Below are 15,659 nucleotides of genomic sequence, written 5' to 3'. Positions count from 1 at the left end.
TCACCAATCATTTTGTTAGTGTCCATTTTTTTTCACTGTTTAATATTTTATTTCAAATTTTGGGCCCAGAACACTAGATAAGTGTGCAAATCTTCCAGAAGCAAAGAGATAAAAAATAAAACAATGAGAGAATTGAAATATTAAACAACTGTATCTCTTCAGAAAAAAAAGACATTTCACTTTTGACAGGTAGTAAAATGAATTTTAGAACTTTCATGAAAAAACCAGAAGGTAAAAAGCAATTGATTTGGGGAGTAGGAAGGAAGTAAAAGGATTTTATTATATTTATTGATTTCTGGGGGCTTAATGTTCTACTGTTTATAAGGTCATCTTACCACATTGACAACTGGAGCTCTATCAAAATAGTAAATCACACTAGGTAATTATGAGTTTATATTTTTTCAATCTAAATAATAACACAAAATGAAAAGTAATTCCCTAGTCAAACTCTTTCTGTTATCAAGGGGTTTTCTATAGCAACCTTCATTCTTTACTGTTCAGAGCTTAAAACACCCTTCACAGTGACTTGGTAAACTAAAAGGTGAGCTAAACATATATTTACACAAGATCACAAAAATTGCAAAATTTGAAGGACTTTCTGATGTGAATATAGGAAGCATTTGAGACTACATAATTAGACATGTAAACGACAGAGTAAGCTAATTCAAACATGGCTTTTATTATTTATTAAAACAATGTCTTTGAAAAGATCTAGGAGTTCTATAATATCATAATATGAGATGGCACCACAAATATTTATAGGAAGCTTAACTTGATCATTCCTATTTACATGAAATTCCCAGTTGATTGGAAAATGAGATAAAGTGGTAACTTACAGACTATATAAAAATAGGGTCATCATTTTTCAAAAACTAGAATAAAATATATTTAGCACCAAACATCTAACAATATGGACATGATCTCATTTAATTTTTCTTTAATCATTCCTACTGATCTTATCTTCTTGCAATTGCTTAGTACCTGATAGTTATGAAGTGTTTTTACATTCATGTCTAAAATTATCCTCATAATTACCCTGTGAGGTGGTCTGGATTATCAAATGTGGAAACTGAGGCTCAGAGAAAGTAAATGACTTACTCATGTTCACAAATGTCAGAGCTAGAATTATACTAAGTCCTCTAAATTCATTGCTTTTGCCTTTCTACTAGGTTGCTACTACTGTGACCCTCTCTCCCCACTCCAAGTTAATGACTAGAAGCACTTGACTGACAAAAGGGAATTGGTTTTAATATATATATTTCTGAATTGGAACTCCTACCACTCTATTTTTACTTGGGGGGGTTATAAAGCAAAATTATACATTTCCCAAACTCTGCCGCTATCATTTTTGATACAAACAAGTTTCAGCCAATTAGAAGTACGTAGGATGGATGTCAGAAGGAAGTAGGTGGGCAGATGCTAAAGTCTGGCAGCTCCTGGCTCCTGTTGCTGGTACATAAGATCTTTTCTGAACCAGTATTTGGTGGCCATTTGCAGGGCAGCAGTGAAAACTTATGGCTTCTGTCAGAGCTCCAGTGGCAGCTTTAAAAGTGGTGGCCCTGCTAGGGAACCAGTTCTGTCTGGCTCTGCAAAGTCCCAGAAGAGTACAGCCTAGAATCTGCTCCATCAGCCCTTCCAAAGTTTTTGGAAGCACTTAAATCACTGAATAAAAACTCCCTTTAAAAAAGTTCCAAATGGCTTCTGTGTCTATCATGGAAATCTGACTGATACAAGTGGTCTTTCCCCTTTCTAATAAGTATAAAAGGTTTAAGAGGTTCAGGTGAGATGTCAGTGGTTTGAAACTAGGAAAACTAGAAGAAGAGTTTGCTAAAGCACTGCCCAGTATTTCTCCAAGAAAACTCACTGATACATGTGAAACACCTATTTGTCTAGCTAGATACTATCATGTTATATATATGACTGTTAAATCCTATGTTGATCAGTCAATGACTAGTGTATAGAGAAAATAACTAGGAGACTAGTCTGTTTAAATAATAAATTTCACAGGTCAACCCCATGGTGAAACCATGTTATAACAAAAGAAAGGGAACAGATTGCATTGAAAGAACTTTGCTCTAATGGATTAATTCTGATGACTTACAAGCACCTTTGTGCCAGCACGTAAAGCAATATCCCTTCATAAGATAACCACGTCCTAATATACGAGCAAAAAGAACTGCAGGCATCATATGCAGAGGTGGAAAGAACAATCTGTGGTCAGTCATTAGTAGATACTCTTTAGAAGACCTGGCACACCATAGAGAACCAGAGAAGAAAAGGAGAAAACTAGGAGTTGGGAGGATTGGACTCATGGACATATAAGAGATATTTCCTACATCTACCACAAATAGCTGGACAGTACCCTGAATAATGGTTGGAGGTCCTGATACAGAGAAGAGAAAGAGCCAGACAAATGGCAGTTTTCCCTATTATTATGACCTTCTGTTTACATTCCAGGAGATATGGCTTGCGAAACAAGACCTAATATATTTAGGATGGTTTAATATTCCCAGTGTTAGCACCATGCCTGGCACATTTTTAGTGTTGAATAAATATTTTTTAAAGGAAATAGCAAATATTTTTTTTTATTAAATTCATCAGATATTTAATAAATGAATAGAAAAGAAAAATAAAGAAAATGATGATTGTATAAATGAATGTGCTTGTAGTAAAGAGATAGTTCATTGAACAGTAACTTTTTGAACTTAAAGTATTGATTTGTCTTCCTAAATATACAACTTCTAGGGAGTGACACTAGTGCTAAAGAAAACAGATCTCATTATCTAATTTTCCTTTTAATAAGGACAATGTGGAATCACTGGTCAACTTTGAGAATGATCCTAGGATCATTGATTTTGCACAGTGTTTTGGGAACTGAAATTATCTTCTGTTTTCATAAGTGATAAAAGCAATGACTGTGTGACCCTGGAAATTGGCTGGGTCAGTCCTTACACTTTTTGGACTGAAGCCTAGTAAATGGTGACAAATCTCTGGAGACCTCTGTGTTACAAATGGATTTTTCTTTTGAAAAAGAAATAGCACAGCAATAGTACTGCTTCTATAGTGTCAACTTTCCAATTCTAAGTAGAGCTATTTTGGACAACTGAGACACATCCCTTTAATATTCTTGACCCTGCTGAAGGTCTACTTAGCTGCTTGAAAAGAACTAACACAAAGACTAAGCAAGTCTTCATTCACACTGTATAAAATGTGGTTGATTAAGCATTTTCATTGTTAACTTTGGGTACCCAGAAGTCCCACTTCATTGACAGTCATTCAATATATATTTATTATGTATTATAATGTATTAGGAGCCATTTGTTGCACAGGATACAGCAGTGAACAAACAGACAGAAATCCCTGCCATAGGGAAGCTTGTATTTTAGTGGGGTGAGACCAAGATTACACAAAACAAGTAGGTAAATTGTATATTATATTAGAAGGGCTAAGAGCTATTGGGAAAAATAAATCAGAGAAAAGGAGAGGAATGAAGGGGTATGGGTTGCAATATTAAATAGATTATTCATGGAGAAGATAATATTTTGAATTAAGGTCTAAAGTTGTAAGAGATTAAGCCATACAGATAACTTGGAGAAGATCATTCCAGGCAGAAGGACAGTATATACATTGTTGTGAGTTGAAAGAACCTCAGGTATTTTTGAGGAAGAATAAGAATTCAATTGCTTTTGGAGCAGCATTAGCAAAGGGGGAGAGTAGCAAGAGATGATGTCAAGAGGTGGCACTGCTGCAAGTGGCCTTGTCAGTTATTTACTGAACAACTCCAGGGGGTACCATTCACATCGACTCTGCTTTTACAGAGGTAGTATGATGCAGTATCACTGACAAGAAGGAATGGGTGCAGAGCATTTAAGTCCTTAATGTGCCACAATAAGGATGTTGGTATTTACCTTGAATGAGATGAGAAGCTACTGGAAAATTTTGAGCAGATAGATGATCTAGACTATCATTAAAAAAAAAAAATTCTTCTGGCTGCTACGTTGACAGCTGACTGAAAGGAAGTAAGGAGGAAAGTAGGAGCCAGTTACTAGGTTTTGGTAACAATCTAAGTGAGAGATAATGATAGCTTGGACCAGGGTGGAGACAATGTAACTGGTGAAAAGTGATTTTATTCTGGATATATTGTGAAGGTGGAGCCACAGAATTTGATGATACATTGAATATGCAACATGAGACAACGTGCTCAACTAGAAGGATAGAATTTCCATCAAGTGAGTCTGGAAAGTTTAAAAATTAAACAGGTTTGGGGGAGAAAGGACATATGTTTGAGATTAGACATTCAATTGGATGTCTAATGTCTTCCCATTCAATTGTGAAGTCAAATAAATAAGTTTAGCATTTAGAGGAGCAAGTTCAGCTGGAGAGCTGAAAACATATCAATTTTATTTAAAGTTATAAAACTCATTAAGATCACCAACAGAATGAATGTGTAAACAGAGAGAAGAGGAAAGCTAAGTTTTGGGGACAGATTAACATCAGGAAGGCAGAGAGGAGAGAAGAAATCCAGAAAATGCACTCAGAAAGAGTATTACAAGTGAAATGGGAGGAATACCAGGAATTTCCAAGGAGAACTAAGAATTGCCCATTGGGTTTAACACTGGATGTCCTTTAATGAACTGGAAAAGTGAAGATCTAGTGGAGTGGTGAAGGGCAAGAAAATCAGAGTGGATTTAAGAGAGTCTAGAGGGAGCTGAAATAGTGAAAGTGAGTATAACAATGATTTTAAGAAGTTTTGCTAAAATGAAGAGTCAAGAAATGGTGCTGTAGTTGGAGAAACAACATAAGCACAGGACTATCTAAAGATGGGAGAAATAGCTATATGTTTATAGAAAAGGTAATGATTTAGAAGACAGGGGAGAACTAATGGAATTACAGTTTTTTATATATATAATTTAAATTATATATATATATATATATATATATATATATTTAAAAATTTTTTATTGGCCAAACCCAGCGTTAGTGTTTATTTCATCCTCAAGACCCTAGGAGGAAGGTAGTGGTAATCCCGTTGCAGAGGCTAGGGAAGCTTGCTGATGTCAGACAGCTGGCGAGAGTCTGGGCTCGGGCTGAGAGGCCAGAGCCTGCACTCCCGGCCACTAAGGTGCTGAGTAGGGTCGTGGGAGTTGGGAGTACCTGAAGCCCGGAGTCCCCAGGGTTTTGTGGGCGCTGAGCGGGTGGGCCCAGTGGCCTCAGTGCTTGGTGACCGGGTGTGATCATCCACCGGAAGGGGTAGTAGCGGTAGTCGGCCGTGACCTGTGTGTGGATGTTCTCCCGCCTGAAGCCCGCCTTCAGAAGGGCGTACACCTGCTTCTCTTGGAACACGGTGGTGATGTCTAAGTAGTACTTGGACTTCATCAGCTCCCCCAGGAGGTGAGGTTGCAGTAGGTGAGGATGCTCCCTGGCTTCAGCAGGCAGAAGGGCATGGTCCCTAATGAGGTTGAACTGGTGTGTGTGCCAGGTCCCCTCAGACAGCGGGTACATGTCGTACAGGATCCCATCAAAGTGACTGTCTGTCAGGGTGGGCGCCACCTTCTCCCACAGGCCTTTCAAGGGAACCACCTTGCGGGGAGGCCGCTGGGCCCAGTCCTGGAGCCACTGGAAGACTTCATCATTGCATTCAAAGATCCAGTGCTCGTCGATGTGGGCCTCCTGCACCTTCGTAGCTGTCATGGCCGCGCCGAAGCCCACCTCCAGGACCTGGCCCTTTCTGGAGGTGGCAGCGGCCGCCAGTGCTTGAGGGTAGGGGTCTCCCAGCTCTCCATCGCCAGCTTGCCCAGGATCTGCAGGTGCGTATCCCGCCCTGCGCGAAGACGCGGGTCGCGGCACTGGTGCTGGTGCTGCGTGCCACGCAAGCTGTGGATGTGCAGGGCCAGGTCCCTGCCAGGCCTTCTGGGTGGGGGCCTGGAATGATATTCTCGAACAGTTGGGAAGGGACGTGATTGAGTGCAAAAGGACAGAATTTGGTCTTTGCATTTCTAGGTCTTTTATTCGTTGTTTCAAGACAGAAACCAGGATTGTGTGTTGCCCTCACAGCATGCCAAGCCACGACGTATATTTAGGTCACTGTTAACACAGTTTATGGTAATAAGGGGTACCTACATATTCAAAACGATTGTACTAAATAATTAGGACCACTTGAGTAACTAGCTATGAAGATTATTATAATTTTTATGTTTTTTTTTCTGTATAGACATGCTCACGTTTCAAATTAAAATCAAACCTATTATTATATTTACATTTTGTTATCACCACGTTGAAGTAGTAGTTGTAGTAATGGGGCCATGTGGAAGTCCTCTTTCAATTGCTTGACTTCTTTTTTTTTTTTTTCTTCAGTGAAATAAGAAACTCATCAGTTGAGAATGAAGATGGGGCAAGACATGTAGTAGTTTGCAGAAAGAGAAGGTATGAAACAGTGATCCAGGAGAGTAAGATTGTGAAAAAAATAAGGACTTGCTGTGTAACTTCTGGGCAGTATTGAGCTCCACTTGACCTCTGTGGTCATGGTTTTAAAGTGAGAACAGTTAAGTGTTGATCCTAGCCACATTAATTTTCAGGGGTACAGGAGTGGGCTAGGTAGAGATTTGGATTTAAAAGGAGTTGAGACTTTGCAAGGGAGTTTGATGAACCAAGAAATGTAAAGGAGTTCAGGGAGGATTCAAGGGAATGCTTATAATGATGGGTTCTTGAGAAAAGCTTAATAAAGAGGAAAGCAAAGACCTGTGAAGAGTTTGGGGCAGCAAAGATGTGATATCAGGCTATCTCAGGAAATACTAGATCTGCATTTTAGTACCTTTCTCTTCATTGTTGCCTCTGCTGCATGGAAAGATCTAGTTCTAGATGTAAGTTAGTGACAAGAGAAATGATACCAGATAGTAAATATTTAGAGCTTCTAACAATGCCTTTAACCTGGAAGGAATAACATTCAAGATTCTTTGCAAATGTGTTGAGATGGAAACAAAAATAGTATGATCCATTACATTATGATATCATTTCTATAGTTACTATAAGCAGAAACGTGTAAAAAGAAGGTACTCAAAATAATTTTGCTTAATACAAATCACAGCATTTTCACAATACATTCATTTGTAATTTTATCTCAAGTAAATAATGTAACTAATTTACCTTCCCATATATTTCCATTCTTAGTACCTCAAATATCTATACACAGCAAGTATTAAATAATTTTAAAAAATCTTCTACCTGATTGCCTGTGTTCATGAAATAAAGCACTGGTTTAGGTGAAATGGCTAGGACTGTGTGTGTGTCTCTGTGTGTGTGTGTGTGTGTGTGTGTGTGTGTGTGTGGTAGACAAGTAGAGGAGGAAAATTTGTCCTTTTTGAAACTAGCTGGAATGTCCTTCATTTTAAAATTTTGCTCACATTTCCTAACTTTTTGGATGCTTCCACAATTATATAGCTGATGGTTTAGAATCATTAATTTAAACGCATCACTTTGCAGAAATAGATTTGCATAAACTATTACTTACTCTGAGCAATGGAATATATTTCTAATATTATTTTTGAGTCAAGCTGAGATTTCCCTTAGGAGTCATTTTTCCCCTTAATGCCAGCTTAATGCATTTATGGAAAAATGCTTTAAACATTTGGTGTAGGAATGAGCCATCCCTCTGGTTGTAAATTTTCTCCCCCACCTCCAAAATACAAAGGGTTATTACATGTTGTCCTCTGTGACATCCTGTGCCTTCTCTAAGAGTTAAAATAATTCCCATCTGTGATTGTTTCCAATTTTGTGGAAACTTTACTACCATGTGAAATAAATTTCATCAGACAAAAGGCTTATGTTAATAAATGGTATGTATATAATAAAAAAACTTAAATAAATTATAATGACTTAAGTAACTGCCTATAAAGATGGTTAAATTACTATACTTTTCTGTAGACATGCCATACCAAATATTAGATTTCCATTTTTTTATCTTCATGTTAAAGTGGCATGATATTTGGAAATCAAAGTTTCAATAGAGTTTTCATCTCAAAACAACTCCAGTTCAAGCTCTTCAGTTCTCCTATATTATTAACCAGCTTTAACGCTCTCCACTGTCAACATGTTTGAAAACAATTTCTCATATTGCTCAGGTTACTGCAGAAGTGACTGCATGGAACTAAAGTGTTGACTCTGAAGAGGTAATCACAGAATGATGAAAATGTTCAGCCCCTACCGATAAAGCATAAAAGAAACTATCTAGGGCTTCCCTGGTGGCGCAGTGGTTGAGAGTCCACGCCTGCCGATGCAGGGGACACGGGTTCGTGCCCCGGTGCGGAAGGATCCCACATGCCGTGGAGCGGCTAGGCCCGTGAGCCATGGCCGCTGAGCCTGCGCGTCCGGAGCCTGTGCTCCGCAACGGGAGAGGCCACAACAGTGAGAGGCCTGTGTACCGCAAAAAGAAAAAAAAAAGAAAGAAACTATCTAGCTGAATTTTTCAAATTGAAAAACAAAAGAGAATAAAAGAAAAGAAAATGAAAAACATGTGATAACTGCTGCTTTTGATGGGTTATCCAATTTGAATAGGGTATACTCAGTAGAGCAGGAGTTAATTTTTTAAAAAAATCTTGCAAACCTTGGCTTTTGATTAGCTCACAATCATTTATTAATTAAAAACAAGTTTGATCATTGAAGCAATAAAATGAAAATCTGTCAGTGAAAGTTAATTATGCTATTATTAAGCATTTTAAGAATTCACTCACAAAACTGGTATCTAAAAATTGATTGATAATTAGGTGTAAATTTTTCACTATCAACACTTCTTAAAAAGTATTAGGCCATGTTTAGGGTATTCTATATAAATATTCCTTTGAAGGGTCTACAAATTTTAGACAATGGGGCAGTTTGGATATAGGCAAATTTCAAAAGAGCTTAAGAGAAAAAATGCAATGGAAAAACACTGGATAGGAAATGGTCAAACTTTGCATCAGAAAAACAAGAAACAGTGGATTGAGAAAAAGAAAGTGCTTATTTTTCTTGAGTAATTGGAAATCCAGAGATGAGTGGTTGGTTCAGAAGTTCAAGAATGCCAGAAGTGAGGTCTCTGATTCTCTTGGCCTTTCCTTCATGTTTTAGATGAATGTCTTTGTTCCAGCCAATAGGACTACATACTAGGCAAGAGAAAGGAACAAAGGCAAAGTGCAGAAGGGCAAACATCAGCCATCTCTAACCTGCTTTCCTGGAGATTTCCTGGAAGTTCCATACCATGACTTACTTTTATATCTAATTGGCCAGAACTATGTTAAATGCTCTCTACCTGAAATAAAAGCTGAAAAATCCATCCTCTAGCTAGACATTTTGGCTCCACAAGCAAACTTTGGCTTTATTCACTAGAAAGAGTGTGAAAATGGGTACTGAGTATGCATTTAGAAGTGATGACCAAGTATTAATCTGTACCCTACCCCACCAGAATGTAGAAATAAGAATTCTCATGCCTTGTTTCTAAGCAGCCCACTTCCTAATGTTATGTATAAAAGGCACATAAGAGTCCTGATCTAGGAGGTAAACAGGAGAGCAGTAGATTAGAATACATTAATTAGGGGAGGTGATATGAGAATCTGGAGAACTGGAATTTCAGAAGGTAGAGTTCTAAGCAAAAGTGATCAGAACAGTTGGATTTAGGGTCCCTGAGGCCCTAAAACCTAAGGGGGAAAGTTCCTTCATATTCTGGCTCCACATGAACACACGGGCTCATTTTCTCTTAATTCCCAACTCAAAGCCTCTTCTGACACCAAATCAATTTCTTCTTCTTTTCTTCAATATTTTATGATCCTTTGGAGATTCATAAGGGCAAGAATTATCAGAAATGTATTTTATGTTCCACAAATTTCATATTTCTAAGGACACAGAAAGTTACCAATAATCATTATGGATAGATGTACATTAATTAGGGATTCATGAAATACTGTCCATTATTATGATTCCAATTTGACATACCTTCCTCTGCATCTTTATAGGTCAAAGTGTGTAGGTCAAAGTTTGGAAGACTTTTTCTCTAAAGGGCTATGTAGGAAATATTTTAGGCTTTGCCAGCAACATAATGTCTCTGTCACATGTTTTTCTTTGTTTACTTGATTTTTACAACCGTTTACAAATGTAAAACCCACTCTTAGCAGACCAGCAATACCAAACAGGCAAATCCCACAGGCAATAGTTTCCTGACCCACAGATAGGTTGTCGCTGAAGCAATATATATTGATATATATTTTGTCAGAAGAGTGGAACACTTTGTTTGGGGCACTATCTTGTGCCCTTTCTCATACCGTTCCCTCTGCTTGGATGCCCTGTTCCTGCCTTCTGCCTCAAGCACACCTACTCATTTTTAACAAGTGTTGTTATCTCAATTGTCTGTCCTGTTTATTATTTTTCTTCCTCTTAGAACTAACCCGTGTCTCCTTTGTGGCTATGCTGGGCTCTGTACCTGTCTCTCAAAAACCCAAAATGTTGTTTTGTTAAACTGAAGTTAAATCCGAAGAATAAGCAGCATCTCATTCATTTTTGCATCCTTGGTGTCAAGTAAAGTGCTTAGTAGATAATACACTTTCATTAATTATCTGTTGAGGAGAGGAAGGAAGGAAAAGAGGGAGAAGAAAGGGAAGAAAGAAGAAAGAAATGAACAAACAGCTGAACAAATGAAAGATTGGAGTTACTTTTTCACACTGGAGGAAGTATCTGAAAATTTTTGGACATAATTGGAAAGCAATAATTTCAAAAATTCAAGAGTTCACATATACATGGATCAACTTTTAAAAAATATTTTGCTTATTTTCTTTAAAAACACAACTTTTATCATCAATGTTCCTTTTTCCTGGAATGTTTGGTAAGATATTGGTCTCTTTGAATCACTAAAAATTAGTGACCACATTCAGTACTGAATGATGGATAGATGGAGGACTGCAAAGCAAATTAGACTATCTTGTATCTGTTCCCAATTTGCATATTACATTACCTTGAAAAAGTCACTTGGTCGTTTTACAATCATCATCAACCTCTTATTTCAAAAGGAATGATCACATGCTTCCTGAAGAAATATGGTAAAAATGATTGTAGCCATGATGATGATGAGGAGGAGGAGGAGGAGGACAAATGCTTTTTGAAAGACTTACGTGCCAAGCACTTATCTAAGCATTAAACACATATGAACATGTACACACATCACCTAAACCTCGTAAAAACCTATGTGGTAGAAACAACTATCATCTCCAGTTTACACATTGATAATTAAAGCACTGGAATTTTAAGTCATTTGCTAAGGGCACCCATCTAGTAATTGGCAAAGAAGCAATTTGAACCAAGATACATCTGAAGCTAAACACATGAACTTACTACTCAGGGCAATTAGGCTGTGTCACACACAGGGTAAACTCACAACATAAAAGATTTTTATGTATAAAAATAGTTAAGATTTTGTTTTCTGCAGAGGAACATGAATTTTTCTTTTGTATTTTGTGCACAGTTTATTGCTCTGTATTATATAAATAAAATTTAATATTTAGAGGAAATATTTATTTACCTTAAAACAAGTAAATTAAATATTAACAACTACTTTAAGAAGTTATCAGCTTACCTCCTAAGGGGAAATCTATGTTGCAATTATTATATGTATCAGCTCTTGAAAAGAATTGGAGCTCCTCTAGTTAATCTTAAAATATTATTTAAATGCATAAAAACCATAAAACAGAAAGAATGACTTTCAAGACTTTATACTTAGTAAAAATAATGACAACAAGGTATCCAGAACAGACAGGTGCAAACCTTGGTATATTCATATCAATTCATCTGAGTAATATAAATAGTTCATTTCCTTCAATTATTGCTGACCAATATTAAAGTGCATTCTGTAGGTGGCATTTATTCCTTTGAGATTAAACGTGTTCAGGAAAAAAAAAGCTACTATACAGAATAAAGATGCTGCAGCTAAAATAGGGATTTGGGGGATGGGGGTGTCTGATGGTGCCCTCTGCTAAAAAAATCAAATAGATAAATATGTATTGTAGAAATTTTCTGTCTAAGGGAAATTCTTTTATATATCCATCAATACCAGACTGACAAGTCAAGGACTGACCATGATACAACACATGACAAGAAAGGCTATTTTTTTCTCTAAATCCATTACTAAGCAGCATGAATATTAATAGCTAATTAAAAACCAATTCTAATTTCCAGGCAAAAAGTTTATCCTATTCTTCATGTCCTAGGTTTGGTGAAAACAGAAATTGAGCACTTTAGTGACTGCTTGAATAAACTAACTAAGAACTTTATTAAACAATATCATCCTACTTGTAAAAAGGCCAAAAACCTATACCTATCTGCTGTCAATGGGTAGCTGAAAGGGAAATCAAAATATTTTCACTTGTTACACAATACATTGATAATTATGCCATTAATACATGAAATTTTCCATATTAATCTTTGAAATTTTATACAATAACATCTACTTCTCTCAATACAGAAGAAAGGTCTGGGTTCTTCAACTATTATTCAACTTTGCAGAAGTCACATATATTACCTTAATTACCTGGACTGTGGTTAACAAAATGCCATTAGAATAACAGGGCACACAAGTTGGTTCATTTTACCTAGGGAAGATACTGTCTGGTTTTCCCACAGATCATCAGCTCTTGCTTGAGGTGTTGTATGGTGCAATTGAAAGCACTGAATTAGGAACGACAAGGCAGAGTGTGGGTTCTCTGTGTGACCAAGTACAAGTCACTTATGATCTCAGTTTTTTTCATTTGTGAAATTGAAAGCTTTCATTATCACTTTAGAAACAAACATAGGAAGCCTACTCTACCTGATTTCCAAGCTCAGGGCAATTCAGATTCACATAATTTTACAGATATCAGGGGCTTCAGTGTTCATCTACTTTGACCACTTCATTTTACTGAAATGGGAATCTGGCTACTAGGCCCATATAACATGACAATGGCTAGAAGAGAAAGCTACCAACATTACAAACAATAGACTGGAAAACTAGAAAAAGTAGACACAAGAATTCAACAATTCTATGAACACAGTTTAGGAGCAAATAATCCACATAATCACAGCTGACTCTGAGAGCACAGCAGGAAAAAAGTAGAGTAAACTCATTTGTATTAACATGAAAACCTTTAGCTGTCATGAAAAATGTGTCATCATGCTTAGTACACATTTACCCTTTTAAAAGTGGTAAGTTATGTATTTTAAAAGGTTACTCTCTGAAATGCTTAAAACAATAAAGCACTCAAATGCTGAAGATTTTCAGTGACAAATACCTCACTTATTGTAACACAATATTTCATCTTGATATAACATATATTAAAGGTTGAATCTATAGGTGTGCAATTTTTTCACACAAAGTTTTATTCACTTTTATTGTAAATAAAACACAAGAATATTAACAGGAAGGTACAAAGGATTGTGATATTTCAATATTGTCACAGAAAAGGGATATGGTAATGGATGAATTGTGTCTGTGAACAATAGTTTCAAACAAGAGATGAAAAATATATGCATATATAATATAAAAAGAAAAAATTAACAGACATAATGATGAAGGGATATCTTTACTGACCACATGGATATATGGAAATACTTTTAAACTGTTGGAAAATGCCGTCTATAAATAAACATTCTATACTCAGTATCAAAATCATTTAAATGCTCATATAAATGAGCTTCAAGTTTGCTGGCTGGTATCCTATAATCATCCCACTGTGATTTTATTATTTTCTTCTTTCCAAACACCATTTTGCTCATCATAGGTTTCCAATAAGTAGAATTAAATACATTCAAGATCATACAAATATTCCATTTACTAAACATTTAGCAAATATTCACTGCTCTGTCTTCCAAGGAAATGCCATTAATATTTGATTTCATTATTTAATGCTTTTTCAAGGTTAAAAATATATTTTGCCTGTTTCAGGATTAAAAACTGATACAAAAAATTGTCTCCAAAAATATAGTGGGTTTTAATTTGAAAACCCAGTCTAGAAATTCTAGCTTATCAGGGGAAATTACCAGCAATTATAGCTGCATTTCTATCACAGGGCTTAAATCTAAAAGTAGGATGGCAACTTTGGTATGGAGAATTAGGATAGTGGATTACACAGATTGAAGTATATGAAAAATGAAGTAAAATATAAGTGGTCCCATCCTTAAGGGGCAAGGAAAAGGGAAAATGGAAGATAAGACTAGAACACAGGCAATTTACTTTTAGGGAGAAGAGACAAAGGCAGTACTTCTCTCTCTTCAACTTCTTTTCGGTGCTGGCAAGGATAACTTTTGAAATAACACAAGATGATGTCACTAAAATATTCTTTAACCCATGCCTTTCTGATTTGTTCTTAAGAGTGTGTACATGGTGTAGAGAATGGGAGGTAAGGAAATGCTCCTCCAAATTCAAGAACCCCAGAGCCTGGATGACATTATGTTAGCAGTGACTTGTAGGGAGAGTAGGAGAAACCTGGGGTCAAAACCAGAATCACCAAACTGGGAGAAGGAGCACAACACAAGTGTGATAACTGTGAAAAACAACAGTCATCATCAAGGACTGCATGACGGGAGGCTCACTGGAGACTTTCAAGTATTATTCATTAAAAAATGAGATGGGAGCATATAATACACAATATAAGAGGCCAGATGCTAGGGCCTTGTGGGCTATTATAAGGTAGTTTGAAGGGCTTTGAGACAAAATGTCACAGAAACTGAATTACATGTTAACAAGATCATTGTAGTTGCTTTGATAAGAATAGACTCAACAGGGCCAAGAGTGGAAATGGAGACCAGTGAAGAGGCTATTGAAACAAATTAGTCAAGAAATGATGATATTCTTCTTTCTCTAATTGCCTTAGGTGCAAGGTTAAGTGGTTTATTTGAGATGTTTCCTGTTTCTTAAGGTAGGATTGTATTGCTATAAACTTCCCTCTTAGAACTGCTTTTGCTACATCCCATAGGTTTGGGGTCATCATGTCTCCATTGTCATTTGTTTCTAGGTATTTTTTGATTTCCTCTTTGATTTCTTCAGTGCTCTCTTGGTCATTTGGTAATGTATTGTTTAGCCTCCATGTGTTTGTACTTTTTACAGATCTTTTCCTGTAATTGATATCTAGTCTCATAGCGTTGTGGTCGGAAAAGATACTTGATATGATTTCAATTTTCTTAAAATTACCAAGGCTTGATTTATGACCCAAGATATGATCTATCCTGGAGAATGTTCCATGAGAACTTGAGAAAACTGTGTACTCTGTTGTTTTTGGATAGAATGTCCTATAAATATCAATTAAGTCCATCTTGTTTAATGTATCAATTAAAGCTTGTGTTTCCTTATTTATTTTAATTTTGGATGATCTGTCCATTGGTGAAAGTGGGGTGTTAAAGTCCCCTACTATGATGGTGTTACTGTTGATTTCCCCTTTTATGGCTGTTAGCATTTGCCTTATTTATTGAAGTGCTGCTATGTTGGGTGCATAAATATTTACAATTGTTATATCTTCTTCTTGGATCGATCCCTTGATCATTATGTAGTGTCCTTCTTTGTCTCTTGTAATAGTCTTTATCTTAAAGTCTATTTTGTCTGATATGAGAACTGCTACTCCAGCTTTCTTCTGATTTCCATTTGCATGGAATATCTTTTTCCGCCCTCTCACTTTCAG

The 15,659-nt window shown here is 36.5% G+C and overlaps 1 protein-coding gene and 1 pseudogene across 2 annotated transcripts in view; both read right to left on the bottom strand.

Moving 5' to 3' along the window:
- The window catches only part of LOC307058869 (bifunctional heparan sulfate N-deacetylase/N-sulfotransferase 4), a gene marked incomplete at both ends in the record, with an annotated part of 237,733 nt that overhangs the window by 106,209 nt on the left and 115,865 nt on the right, over positions 1-15,659 (bottom strand). The gene's annotated exons all lie outside the window — the stretch shown is intronic.
- Positions 5,211-5,810, bottom strand: LOC307052962 (guanidinoacetate N-methyltransferase-like; annotated as a pseudogene). The gene has a single exon. The product of its transcript is annotated as a guanidinoacetate N-methyltransferase-like (transcript).

The sequence above is a fragment of the Hyperoodon ampullatus genome (genome assembly GCF_949752795.1).
Source record: "Hyperoodon ampullatus genome assembly, chromosome: 1".
Lineage (NCBI taxonomy): Eukaryota > Metazoa > Chordata > Mammalia > Artiodactyla > Ziphiidae > Hyperoodon > Hyperoodon ampullatus.
This window is presented reverse-complemented; position numbering and strand designations above follow the sequence as displayed.